Source organism: Conger conger, chromosome 18 (assembly GCF_963514075.1).
Source record: "Conger conger chromosome 18, fConCon1.1, whole genome shotgun sequence".
Classification (NCBI taxonomy): Eukaryota; Metazoa; Chordata; class Actinopteri; order Anguilliformes; family Congridae; genus Conger; species Conger conger.
This window is the reverse complement of record NC_083777.1, coordinates 22839177-22852720: the sequence shown is the minus strand read 5'-3', so window position 1 is coordinate 22852720 and position 13544 is coordinate 22839177.

The following is a 13544-nucleotide window of genomic DNA, read 5'->3' as shown; positions in this document are numbered from 1 at the left end:
CTGTGATTTCCACCCAAGGAGAGACAATCAGTCACAAGGGCTAAATCACATGGCTGTAACACCTGGCCAGAGCCAATCACACAGCACCAGTCTGTCTGCGGATCCCTGTGTTTGGGATAAGTGCAATGCAATCATGGCACGTCAAATAGAGACGTGCCATAGGAGTCATTCTATTAGGACCCTGTCTGGACAGTGGGGTTCCTGCTGTGTAGCTTCCCTCAATGTCCCCCTTGATTTTTCTCCTGATACATTTTTCTTAAAATATTTGTTTTTATCCAGTTTCCTTTGCTTGCTTGCTAATTTGTTATTTTCCTCATTCTTATATATCTTATATGTATATATTATATATTTTTTCTCAATTATTATTCTAATAATTTTATAAATATGGGAAATAAAAAAATTAATTGAAAGAATTGCTCCCTTGCTGTCAGTTCTGGCATCCTTGTGTCCATGTGTTTTGAGTCACTTCAGAGTCAATCTAAAACTCACCCACTAAACAGTGCAAATTTTATCTATTTAATCTGTCCGGAGGAGCTTACCAGCATGTCCAACTATACAGCAGCAAAGTCAAATAAACACACATTGGCACACATCTGCAGTATCACTTAATAACATGAATAACTACTATCCTGATTGGCAGCCCATATTACATTTTCACATATTGGCAAAAATCAAAACAGAGGGGTAGACATATTGGCAAGCCAACATTTAATGCATGCAGATCAGGCAAGAAATTATGGAGAACGAGCAGGGATAATAATGGGGGATTGCGCACGTGCATTTTCTGCCTAAGATGAATGAAAGTGACTTTCTGCTAACCACAGGTTTGGATTTCATTCAAATATTTTAATGAAATCACAGATCGTCCAGAGCAACTAGAAACGCATAACTTTTCACATTATGAACTTCATATAATAACGTATATTTCTCGATTTAGTTTTCACCTTCTGTCTTTAGCAATTTTTTTACATTTCAATTGCAAATACAGTGCACATTAAATACTATTATAAAGCAGCAGCAATGTGAAGATTATTAATGATATTATTAGTAGCAATATTATTTAATATGTCAATCGTAATTATTTCCGATGAGTTGCATTGTGTACCTGATATAATAAACGAGCCGGTTTAATATTGTTTGTGCATTTTTCTGATGGGACAGAAACGTCCGTGTTGCTCCCTTTCCACGCACGACTCAAATACACAAACAGTGGCAGCGACTGTCCTGTTGATTTCCCGGGACTCTTTCAACTGAAAGTTGATGGTCACAGCATAGTAAAGTAAAGCACGCGAACAGCTGACCCTGCCGAAATAAGCCGCACGCGAACGTGCTCACCAAAGCAAAATGCCAACTGGTACTTTATAATATAAAAACAGGAAGTATACATTATCCGGCCGGCACATGCAGGATTATAACAGGTGTTTTCTTTTTTCTTGTTTATGGTTGCGTCGTGGGAACCGTTTGTTAACGTTGCAGAACATAAAGACCATGCAAAAGTCTGTTGCATCCATTGGCAATACCAAAGGCTAGTTGCACGGCACTACAACTACTAAAAAAGTAAAAGGCGCTCTCAATGGATTCATTCAGTGTGTTATTCAGAGCGGGCGCCGACCCGTTCTGACAGCTGTACTACCTGCTCCGGGTATTTGCAGATCTCCTCCGTCCCTCCCGTGTGGCGCGATGTCATCCAGGCGGCCTCTATCCGATCCCCTGGACCCCGGGTTACGTCAGCTCACGGACGAAGAGGGGGAGGGGGTCGGGTCGGCGGGGGATTTTCATTAAAGTGGAATTATTAAAGGGGCAGTCGTGTTTTATATTAAGATAAAAAAAAGTCCCCCGTTTTTGTATTGTCCAGGTTTGCGACAGAAATAGATTTATCAAAAAAACTACTTAAGCGCTTCAGTTGTAATCCAATTATATTGAACTGCTCAACAAGTTCGAAGTCAGTGCAATGGTATTTGCGGTTTAACAGGCTACACCAGGGGACATTGGGGCACTGGGCCTAGACTCGTTTCTTCATGTTTACAGCGGCTCAGCTTGGCGTGATGGCACCACACACAGAAACATTTTTGTTACTTCACACGGAGATATTGTGCATTTTGTAGCCACAAGTATGCCTATACCTTTCTCATTAAAATTAATGTGCTGAAGAACATATTTCTGCTTTTGGTAGTATCAGAAGCCTTGAAAATCAATAGTTTTTCACTGCACTAAAGGTGTGAGCAGCTGCACAATCCATGGAAGTAATCATTTTTATTTAATAAAACCCAAGTCAAAAAAAGAAAACCTATAACATTTATTCCTTCTGCTGTGGATATACCCGAGGCTATTGAGAGTGCTTTTAATTTTAAAGGCAAGGCCAAGAGATGGGAGAACTGCCAGGGTCATATACACTCAGTGAACACTTTATTAGGTATTTATTAGACTTTTATTTTTAGACTTATTAAGTCTTCAGCTGCTGTGGCCTATCTACTTAGAGGTTTGATGTGTTCTTAGAGGTTTGATGTGTGTTCTCTCGCAACATCTCCTGAACTGAAGGGCATTGGCTGGCTGGCTGGCATGTTAGGATGATTTCAATGGCCATGACTGACATGGGCCATAAAAAAAGCGAATTGTGCGGTACGGTTTTGGTGGCCTGGGGTGGCAGGGCCCTATGTGCCAATTTTACGCCCGAAATCCCTTGCTGCACCCAAGCTTAGGAGCAGGAGCGCGTCAAATACCAGCAGAAATAGCAGCCCTCCAGGATTTGAGTTTGAGATCCTTGCTGTGCACAGTAAAATGTACAGTGTTAATTCAGCTGTAACAGTGTTTAAATGACTCCACAATGGATCAAATGTCCTCTGTTAGAGCTGATCTAACACCAACTGTTCTTCTGTGTACCCACTCCTTATGTCTGTGTGTCTAGATCTCTCCTTGTGTCCAAAAGCCAAATGTTCTCAGTTCAATTCTGTCTGCGCGAGTTGCTCTAATGGGTTAGGAAAATTGGGTTCGGAAAATGAGGTTAAGGAACCGTAGATTCCGGCTTAGATAACTGGGCTTGAACCAATAGGTTGCAGGTTCTATTCCCAGGGGCGGCCTGTAGCGTAGTGGTTAAGGTAAATGACTGGGACACGCAAGGTCGGTGGTTCTAATCCTGGTGTAGCCACAATAAAAAAAAAAAATCTGCACAGCCGTTGGGCCCTTGAGCAAGGCCCTTAACCCTGCATTGCTCCAGGGGAGGATTGTCTCCTGCTTAGTCTAATCAACTGTATGTCGCTCTGGATAAGAGCGTCTGCCAAATGCCAATAATGTAATGTAATGTAAAGGTAAGAAGCTACTGTGGTACCCTTGAGTGAGGTATTTAACTTTCATTGCTTTAGTATACAGTATATGAATGGATATACTGTGAATGCTAAGCTATACTATATGCTATGCTAAACTATGCTATGCTATGCTATGCTATGCTATGCTATGCTATGCTAAACTATGCTATGCTATGCCATGCTATGCTATGCTATGCTATAAAAGCTGTGTAAGTTGCTCAGGATAAGTGCATCTAATAATAAAAAAAGGCCGGAAAATGATGTGTTCAGGGGTGGATTCAGTCCCTGGGATCAGACTACATTGACAAACAAAGGTTTGTGTTTGCAGTCTCAAAATAATTGTGCTTCTTAAATGACTTTTTTTAAATTTTGTATTCTGTATTGTTTGACAGAAAAGCAATCATGCTGTCCAGGAAGCTCGGCGGGATTATATATATAAAAAAGGAAAAATCAAACACAGTTAATTTGTCAATCATAAAAAAAAAAGATCAGAGAAAATATAGAAGAAAATTGGCAACAAACCCTGCTATTACTTGAGCTCTTGGAGCAATCAAAAAAATTCCCCTGTCTCTCTCTGCTCTGTATTGTTTTTGATTTTCATATACCCGCTCACAGATGGTGGAATGCCTGAGGCACAAACTAGAGATTAATGCAGCCTTTTGCACCACCACAAATACTGACACCAACTTCATCAGTCAGATCACAATCTATTATTCTACATTGGCTGACGCCTTTATTGTTTGCCACAATGTATATAATTCCGGCTCCTCCGGGCCAGACTGTAGATAGCAAGATTGGAACTCAGCTGGAGAAACAGAATCTGATTGAGCTGCCAACGTAAATCTCTTTAACTTTTTCTAAAGCATTAGAAAGAAATATGGCTGAAAGTGCTTTTATAGTGTCCTCCTTGATGCTACACCTGTTCACTAAACTGTGCATTCCTGGCTCCACCTCTGCCTGTCCACTTCTCCCAGCAAGCGTACCTCAAGGCTCAATCTTTGGGCAGTTAAACTTCTCGCTCTGCACCAGAGGACTGTGGCCACAACTCATCTGGACCCTCAACTGATCCAATTCTGACATATGATGCATGACACACGGTAACTCCCTTCCCAGAAAAACTTTAATTTAAAATGAACCAGAACATTCAGTCTGGATTAAAATATAGCGCAAAATACAGAGAAAACAAGTTCACTCAAACTCACTTTGTAGATAAATGTCCAGAATGAACCAGAACATTGCACAGGTACAACAAATCCTCTGGTGCTTCTTGAAAACAAGGGAACCAACATATACTCAAACTGTCCATATTTTAAAGTAATTACATGTTCTATGCATTAGAAAATGAGATAACCCCTCCACCTCACCCCAGAGAGACAAGCACTGTATCTGTACTTGAGCATACACAAGGGTTCATCCCACCCACTCTCCACAGTCTGCTCAGGATTTGTTCCACTCCTGCAATTCTGTGCCTGCCCCTCTCTTAATCACAGACAATATCTGAATTAGCCACACTTATATGTAACTTGGTTCAGCTCCCTTATCGCTTCCTGTAGTCTGTAGCTCATACCCAACACTTCCCCTCTAATGCTCTGACAGGTTTACCGAGATCTGCTCATATTTCACCTAGAGCCCCCTAGTGGTGGAATGAGGTATGCCCGGTCAAAGGATGATCAGTCATTACCTAATATCTGAAGACAAGATTATTTGCTTGTCAGTATCAATACTCAACAGCGAGTAAAATTATTATGAAATTGTTGTGACTCATTCAACCTCACAGCTGGAAATGGATCTAATTCAAGAGCTTAGGCACCAATCACAGAAAACAATGTGACGTGGCACAGATTTATAAATATCATTATTAATATTAAATTTTATCATGTACACAGGAAACAAGATGATTGATGAAAACACAGCCTTAGGAATATTACTTTTTGAGATATGCTGCAATTTTTTCTCCTCATCATTTTAAGAACAAGAATTGGCAGACTACTTTAAATATTCCAAAAAAAAAAAAGGATCAGGAACATAAGGAAACATTCAAATGAATACAAACAAGATTAAAGATGAAGCTACAAAAAACTAAAAATAAAAAATCACCCAGTTTGAAATGTAAGCCAATGCTCAGGAAGAGGAGGGTTTTCAGCTGACATTTAGAATGAATCTGCAGAGACAGACAGGCACATCGACAGTCTGGAAGCGTAAACACCATCGTGAGCCTCTTCTGCTCTTCTAAAGTGAACTTTGGGGCACCCAGAACTTTAGGGTCACCCAGAAGCCTCGTTTTCAGTACAGTTTGGCTCCATATATAGCTGAATTAACGCTCAGCATTAGCATTAAGAATGAACATTTGGACAGTGCAATAATTAAGCCTTCATCACCTATGAAACTAATTGAACATTTCCCTTTTTTCCTGTGGTTTATTTCCCTTATAAATAACCATGCTTACTGTTACTTTTACATTTGAATTACCATTGGGAGTGTTCTGTTGGCCTGAGTGCCGAGTGAATGCTCTAGGGCATGATGGTTTCCCAAAGAAGTGCAGGTTGGGGGGGATCAGAGGTTTTGTGTGCTGACTGGTGGCACTCTAAAACAGAAGGTGAAAATGCAGACAGAGCAGACCATCCTGTCCTTAAAATACACCCAAAATACAGGAGTGAAACCTGATAGACGCCTTAATGAGATTCTCAGGTACAGTAAAGCTAAATCAAAATAAAATGCAAATATATTGTGTTGTATTTTTTATTTTTTATTTTTATTTTATTTACTGTTTTTCTGTGCATTAACCTGTAACAATTGAGGAGATGGCAGGAGCTCGCTTCATGAATTGCATGCCCCAGGAACTATACATGAAAGCCCTTATAGGCTGGAATCTCATTTAGAATACCCGCCAGCATTCAAAAACATACGGTGTATGACCAGGGAATCTTGGTGGTCGGGTAAGTCTGACTGCCTCCAGGGCAGTTCAGGTTGCAGCCGAAAGGACCATGCACTATGTCATACCCATTTCACATTTCATAAACAATTGTTCATAAAATAATTGTCCATCTCGTCCGTGAGCATGAAATCTGTTTCACAGTCATTTCCATTTCATCCGTGCCTAGCTATGACAGATTAGACGCACATTCTCTTCCATGCGGATGTTTCCGATGACTAGGACTACAAGGTTGGTAATGGAGGAATGGGCAGCCACCTCTTAGTTTTGCTTCTGGAGATTTCTGAGGATGGATTGTAGTGCGCAAGGCCAAAACACAGGCGATGGGGACTCTCTTGCGATTCCTGTATGTGAGGTTGACTCACCATACAGTATATGCTGGAATATTCGGTCTACCTGGATCTTCCATTTCTTACCTCAGGGCAGGGTCATCCACAAATGCAACCAGCCCAAAATGGTGAGCTCACCAGGGCAGTATGAAAGGCATACAAAACTCTCTGTGCTGCTACTCAAAGAGCAACATAAGCAAGGTATTTTTGATCAAAGCCCCTTTTGTTTTGTTTTGAGTAAGTGTGGAGTGGGTTGTGCTTCCCACACTCTGAGGGTGGAACAGACGATAAGCCTCCAAACGTCACACAGATGTGTGAGCATGGCAGACCAGACCTCATACACCCACACACCAAGGCCCTCAGCATAAATCCACCTCCACTGTGACACAATCAGTGATCATCAATGCCCTGTTCCCACAGAACATAAATGTATTTTAGAACAAACGGTATATATTATGTGGTTGCATTTATTTTTCCCCGCTAAAGCTGGCTTTTAAATTTGAGAAGGTATGAGGTACAAATCTGACTGATTGTGTGTGTCGAGTGAGTGTGTGTGTCCTTCAGTGTGTGGGCTACAAATAGTTTCTGATTTGTATTGAGCTGAAAAAAAACACATTCAATCTACTGTACAGTGCTCACTCAAGAACATAGTTTTCACTATGGCACTATCCCTCCACATAAATACTCATATTCAAAGAGTTGATTGACACAGTATTATATCATAATAGTACATTATAAGCAGAGGTCATCAGGAGAAGTGTTATGTAAATTGTGGAACTGACTCTTTGTCCTCCACGTGGTGTTTAATATGTGTTGCGGTGTCTTTGCCAATATTTTGTCGTCAAACTTTATAGTCAGATTTTAGACCCGAGCTGTTTTGCTCCCTAAAATGAAGCCTGCAGCTAATAGTACATATAAAAACAAAACCAGGTTTATATGAGAGCATTGGGACTATAAAGCCGGTCTATGTTAGTAAACAGCAACCAGGGCCGGCGGGAATATGCGAGTTTATTCAGCTTACCTTTTGGCTGTGCCACGGTCAGGAGGGACGCGTTGTCCTGGGCTCTGGAGAAGGAGAGGCCCAGTGGTCTGTAAACTTGGGCCAAGTATCATTGACCCAGGCACAGGAATGACATTATAATGTCAATTTCACCCTCCATTTTGGTCTGCCTTAGAGCTGACGGCTGCATGGGGTCTTATAACCCTGACGCTACGGGCAGGGTTTGTCCTGAGTAAGGTAACTGTCATTGTCTGGAAGCAGCTTGGAACCCATACCCCATGTTCTTCTGGGTACTGTGTGGTCGCTGCTGATTGGCCTGGGTTGACTGATATCAGTCAAATTCATTAAAAGTTTAATTGATGCATACATTGTTACAGCATCTGTTAAAAGGCAGACATCCTAATTACGGTCCAAACAACAGGAGAGGAAAAAAGCTGCTCGGTAGGCAACATGTAATTAACTTCACAATGTGTTGCCATGTCATTTATCACCATCCAAATGACAAGCTTGCTTTCCACTTTGTTATTTGGATTTGCCCTGACTTCATTGCATTGAATTTCCTCTGCACATCAGCGACCTGGGACATTCTCCTGCACTTTTCTGGTAATTCACAGGAAAACGTGCCGACTTCTGCCCACTCCCAGGTATCAGGGAGCAGGTGCCAAAGAGGTGGGTTGCCTGCAAACATATTAGTGATCGCACTAAGAGCAGTGTGCAATGGGAACAGCAGAGGGCACCAGAACCAGTTCTGCTTCAGTCAGTGATCTCTTTGGGCACCTGCCACAGGCTTTGGCCACTGAATGAAAATGTCTGTCTGTATCATGGATTAAAATATAGCGCAAAATACAGAGAAAGCAAGTTCTCTCAAACTCACTCACTGTAGATAAATGTCCAGACTGAAAGCTGTAATGGGACTTCAGACAGGGTATGCAGTCAGTGCGGATGATCGAATGGCATTAGAGGAGTGCTGATGGGTGGCTCTGAGGACTCACAGGGGGGAAAAGCAGTGCATTAAATACTGCATACAATCAGCAGAAACCAGTGGGAAAGAAGTGTTTCATGGAGGGAGTTTCATGTATCAGTGATGTTCTGCGTTTCAGAGCTCCCCTTTGGCCACTTTGCATACTCACAGTTACTCACAGTTTCTTTTTGTTAAAGAAACTTCAGCCCACAGAAATACTATGTGGGATGTATTATTGTGCCACAGCGCTTCCATCTTTAAACTTAGCGTGAAACACAACTTAGCGGTAAACATAAATGCCTTCGTAGCTTATGAAGGGGGTCCTCTGGATGTCTTTGAATCTGGGTGGGGATCAGGAAAGGTTGAATACCCCTGGCATAGACAAACTACGTAGTTTCATCCAGTCCTTTACATTCCAGAAGCGTTTAAAGCAGTGGACGCCATGGCAACAACCATCTTCACTGCCCTACAGGTGACTTTAGCTCAGTCGTCTGAGAGTCATTTCAGGAGGACACAAGCCCTCAACACTCATCTCCAACAAGCTCTCACTGGAGAGGGTAAGGAAGAACACCATAACAAATATGTAGAGTAACATAACAGCATTAGCTTTATTTAGAAAAATAAATAAAAACAAGACAATTAGACATTTGTACAATGCAATAATGTACAATAAACATTGTTTTTCCTATGTTCCATACATTTATGTTTACATATACATGCTAGCTGCCTCCCCCCTAGGAGATGTTTCCTTTGCTTTAAGATTCCCATCAAACAAATTCTCTAAATATTCCATTTAAATTCCAGAACTGTACAGTACATTATAAGAGTAAGAACAGCTAGACAATTGGTTGAGCATATCAAACGAGTTTTGACATATCTGAATTCATTCAAAAACATTTCATAAACATTATTTTACCATTTTGAAAGCATAAGAAAATAGACTTGCAACAGAATGGTAAACAGATGGAATCTTGTTTAAGTTTGTTTCATGATTTAATATTAAATGTTTGTCAATAACTATTTAAACGGGTCCTCTCCTGATATTGTCTTGTGACAGAGGTAAGAAACTGACTAAAACAGATACTGTTCACGGAAGGGGGTATGGTAGAAAGTTGGGTTGACCTGATGTCACATCGTACCCCAAAGTCAATACTGAGAAGGATTCGGGAGGATGAGAGAGACACAGAAAAAAGGCCCAGGAGAACATGAACAACAGAAACAGTGCACTTGAGTTTGCTGAAGTGGTGACATTTAGGTATGGCTAGCAAAATACACACTTCCAGTTTTCCTTGATACAGTCACTCCAAACTGTTCAGAAGGTTTCAGGAGAACAAAATTTTCAAAAATGTGTTTCCAAGGGAAGAAGAGTGAAAGTTCTGCCCCCCACAGTGTAGGACAGAAAATAAATGTAGTAAACTGCTCAAACATTCTCCTGCTGCAAATGGGGCACCCGAGTTCTTTATGAATACCAAAGTGGGAGCTTTAACGTGATGTTTTCTGAAAGCCAACTTCTCTCACTTTCATGTAGTTTTGCAAGAACTGGGAGGAACTCCAGTGCAGTTTGTGGGTTAATGAAGAGAGCCACATTCAATCATCATTTTACACCGGAGTAATTACTCAGAACTCCCTTCTATCCGTAATTCCCAGGGTAAGGTAAAATAATTTTCTTACTTACAGTTAGACTGCCGTGTAGGCCTAAGGGACATTTTGGGGATTTAGAAACAGGCCTGATTCCAGGATGCATCACGCAGCAGAGCCCACTGCACCTATCCACACCACACCACAATTTATGTGGTGTGGATAGGTGCAACTAATGCCCCACAAAGTTAACACCATCATTCAAAAGCAATAAAAACCTACAAACAGGATTACAGATCCATGAACGTTTGTTCCTTTGCTTAATGCTGATCCACACAACGACTCATTGTTGTCACTCCTAAGAGATTGTCCAAAAGACTGACTTATTGCACAGAACATGGGGCCCCGGCCTCAGGAGAAATAAAAGCCCCATATACCCCCTCCCCACGCACACCACAGCCCCACCTGCCCCGCCCTGCCCTGCCCTGCCCTCCACCAGGGTACCAGCTGTACTCTTCAGCAGACATGCAGTGGTTTAAAGGATAACATACAAAACACAGGCTATGAAAGCCCCCATCGCACCATTGCGCACCATCTAAGCATGCACGTCATGTCATTTAGCATCGCCAAACCTCTCTTTTAGCCACTGGCACCTGCCAACCTGTGTGTGTGTGTGTGGGGGGGGAGCGCGGAATTCCCCCACACACATCAGCACAGTGGCTGATCAGCCCTGCCTCATTACATAAAAGTGGTCTTTGGGGCACTGCCGACTGAGTTCTTCCGTGGGGAACCCCGTGGGTTGATGGGGCCTGTTATTTCACCTTCAGTAAGTTTTCCTCGTGGCTATGATTCTTAGTTAACTCACAGGCCAGAGGGAGAGGGGGTCAGCTGTTAGCCAGAGAACTATAAACATTCTGATCTGAGAAAGCATTAAATTTAAATAATCTGAAACTCATTTGAGATGGAAAAAGCTTTGGCTCGACACTGTGTCTTTGGTATAAAATAGAAGGTATGGTCCTTTAAATGCTAGAGAAATATGTTGTCAATCAAAGGTAGACATTTATTCTCAGAGAAAAAAAGAATGGTATTCAGTCACCTTGGCACCAAGCTGTGACTGTTTCTTTTTCAATCTAGCAAGCCTGACTTAGAAAGCTCACATTCACATACACATACACCTACATGCACACACACACACACGCATGCACGCACACAAGTATCCTAAGAGAGAGAGAGAGAGAGCTATAATATCAACTCATGCGTTATGCCTCTGTGAAGACCGTCTATGGCCAGATCAGGTAATATTTTAAACCTGGCTGGGGCAAAAGCAAGGATTTTGCAGTCATCTGTCTGTGTGATGGGACTCAGAGTTGGCAGGATACTAACGAATATGTCCTGCCAGGACCAAGCACTTCTGACCAATCCTTCTGGGATACTAAAGTGTCACAACACTCCCCATCGTATGTCCTGTCAATGCTTAAGGAACACCTTGATAACAAAGGAACATTTAAATCGCTGATTGATGTTGCATGTACCTTTTTTACAGCTGTAATTTGTCGTGATAATAAAGGGAAGGTTTCAAGAAGACATTTATATAAGACTTGAGTTTGCCTTCTCAAGAGCTGGGCCAATAAAAGTCATGGAGGATTTTCCATGTAAAACGACTGATCACGCATTCAGTAAGAAATCACAATTCTATTCATAAGCCTTAATAAAAAAAAAAAAGTATTCATCATATTAAGACCCATTACTGTAAAAAGACCTATTACACACAATCTAATGTGATTCCCCTCAAAGCAGTCATATACAGGTTATCTACAAACACATGCTTTTAGTACAAACATGTTACAGAGAACATTTTGGATTCTACATTCTATATCAATGTACAATTAACAAATCACATGTCACTCACAGTAATTTAAAAAATCATATAGAAAACAGAAAACCATATGGAAAACACGATTTAGAAGACCAAAAACATACAAAAGGTGGTAAAAATTGCATTTTTAAATATCTTTATACGTTTGAAATCAGGATAATTCTACAACTTAGCTTAAACAAAACACGTCATTCATTGATGACGCCCGCTTGCATGTTAAATATTTTTTTCAACTTGAACACACAACTTATTACAAATGTGATTTATGGGTATACAAATCTACTGATACATTTAAATAACAAAAATACTGCAAATAGACACCAGGCGTAGATTGCCAACAAAGGAAAACAATCAAAATCTAAAGATATAATGTGATGAATAAAACTTTTCAGACCAAAAAACAACAAAAGAAAACAAAACAGACCAAAAAACAACTCAACAGCTAAAACGCATGTAATTATACCAATACATAACAATAGTCAAAATATCTCAAATGCTTTCATAAAGACACCATCAAGGCTGGTTCTAAGCGTAGGCCATATTGGCGTCTGCTTTGGGTGCCATCTGTAGGGGGGGTTATAAACATCTAGGGGTGGCAAAAAAAATTAAAATTACATTTTTCTTGACAAAAAATTAAAAGAAATGGGAAAATGGAATGCATTGCATAAATCCTAGACTGTGAGAACCACCCTGATCTTCAAACGCTATCCTCTCCCACGTTGAAGACAATAGCGATAATAATATTGCTCTGGAGCTAAACAGTGGGACCAGTGGGACCGCAGTTCAGTTTTTTTTTTTTATTCACTAAAAGGGAGATTGCAATAACATCTCAACAACTTTTGAATGTGAGCCCGAGAAAGTAGATCCGGGGTCAAAGGGCATGGCGTCTTGCGTCCCACAGGCTGCAGTTCAGGCCAGCGCGGCTTGCTAAGTACCCTGAGGCGGGGAGTTGAACTGAAACTGAGTATTTGGTTTGCGATTAAGGCTAATCTCGATGGCGCCGGTGCCATTCAAAACCACGGAAATTTTCAGAAGCAGTGGTGGCGTTCTGCTTGCGTCTCTGCCGAAAACAACCGCCAGCCCCGCCCCGCTTTAAACGGCCTTCATGAGGTTCAGCCTGAAACCAGTGTAAACGGAGTGAAACTGACCCAGCATCGTTGGGCAGGCTGGATGTTGTTGCTCTAGAAGTGCCTTCCAACAGGGCAGGCCATCCATCCTGCATTTAGAGCCTAGAGTTCACAGACTACAGCTTGCACTCTCAGAAATGAAGCTGTGAAAAAGTACCTGAAAAGGTACAATGCTCGTCACTGGAGTGGTACCCTATGGGGACCACTGTATCCTATTCCCTAGTCACGGGTATAATAATTTGTAAAAGGTACAATTTAGCGCGCAGAGAACATTATTGTACCTTTCAGGATACATTTGGGAAACTGAAAGTACAAAGAACAAAAATGGACCTCCACTGTACCTTTACTTCTGAGAGTGTAGTCTGTGAAAGGGCCATTACCTGACATTATATGACATTATGCTACAATAAAATCACTTAGGAGACAGTCTTGAGGGATG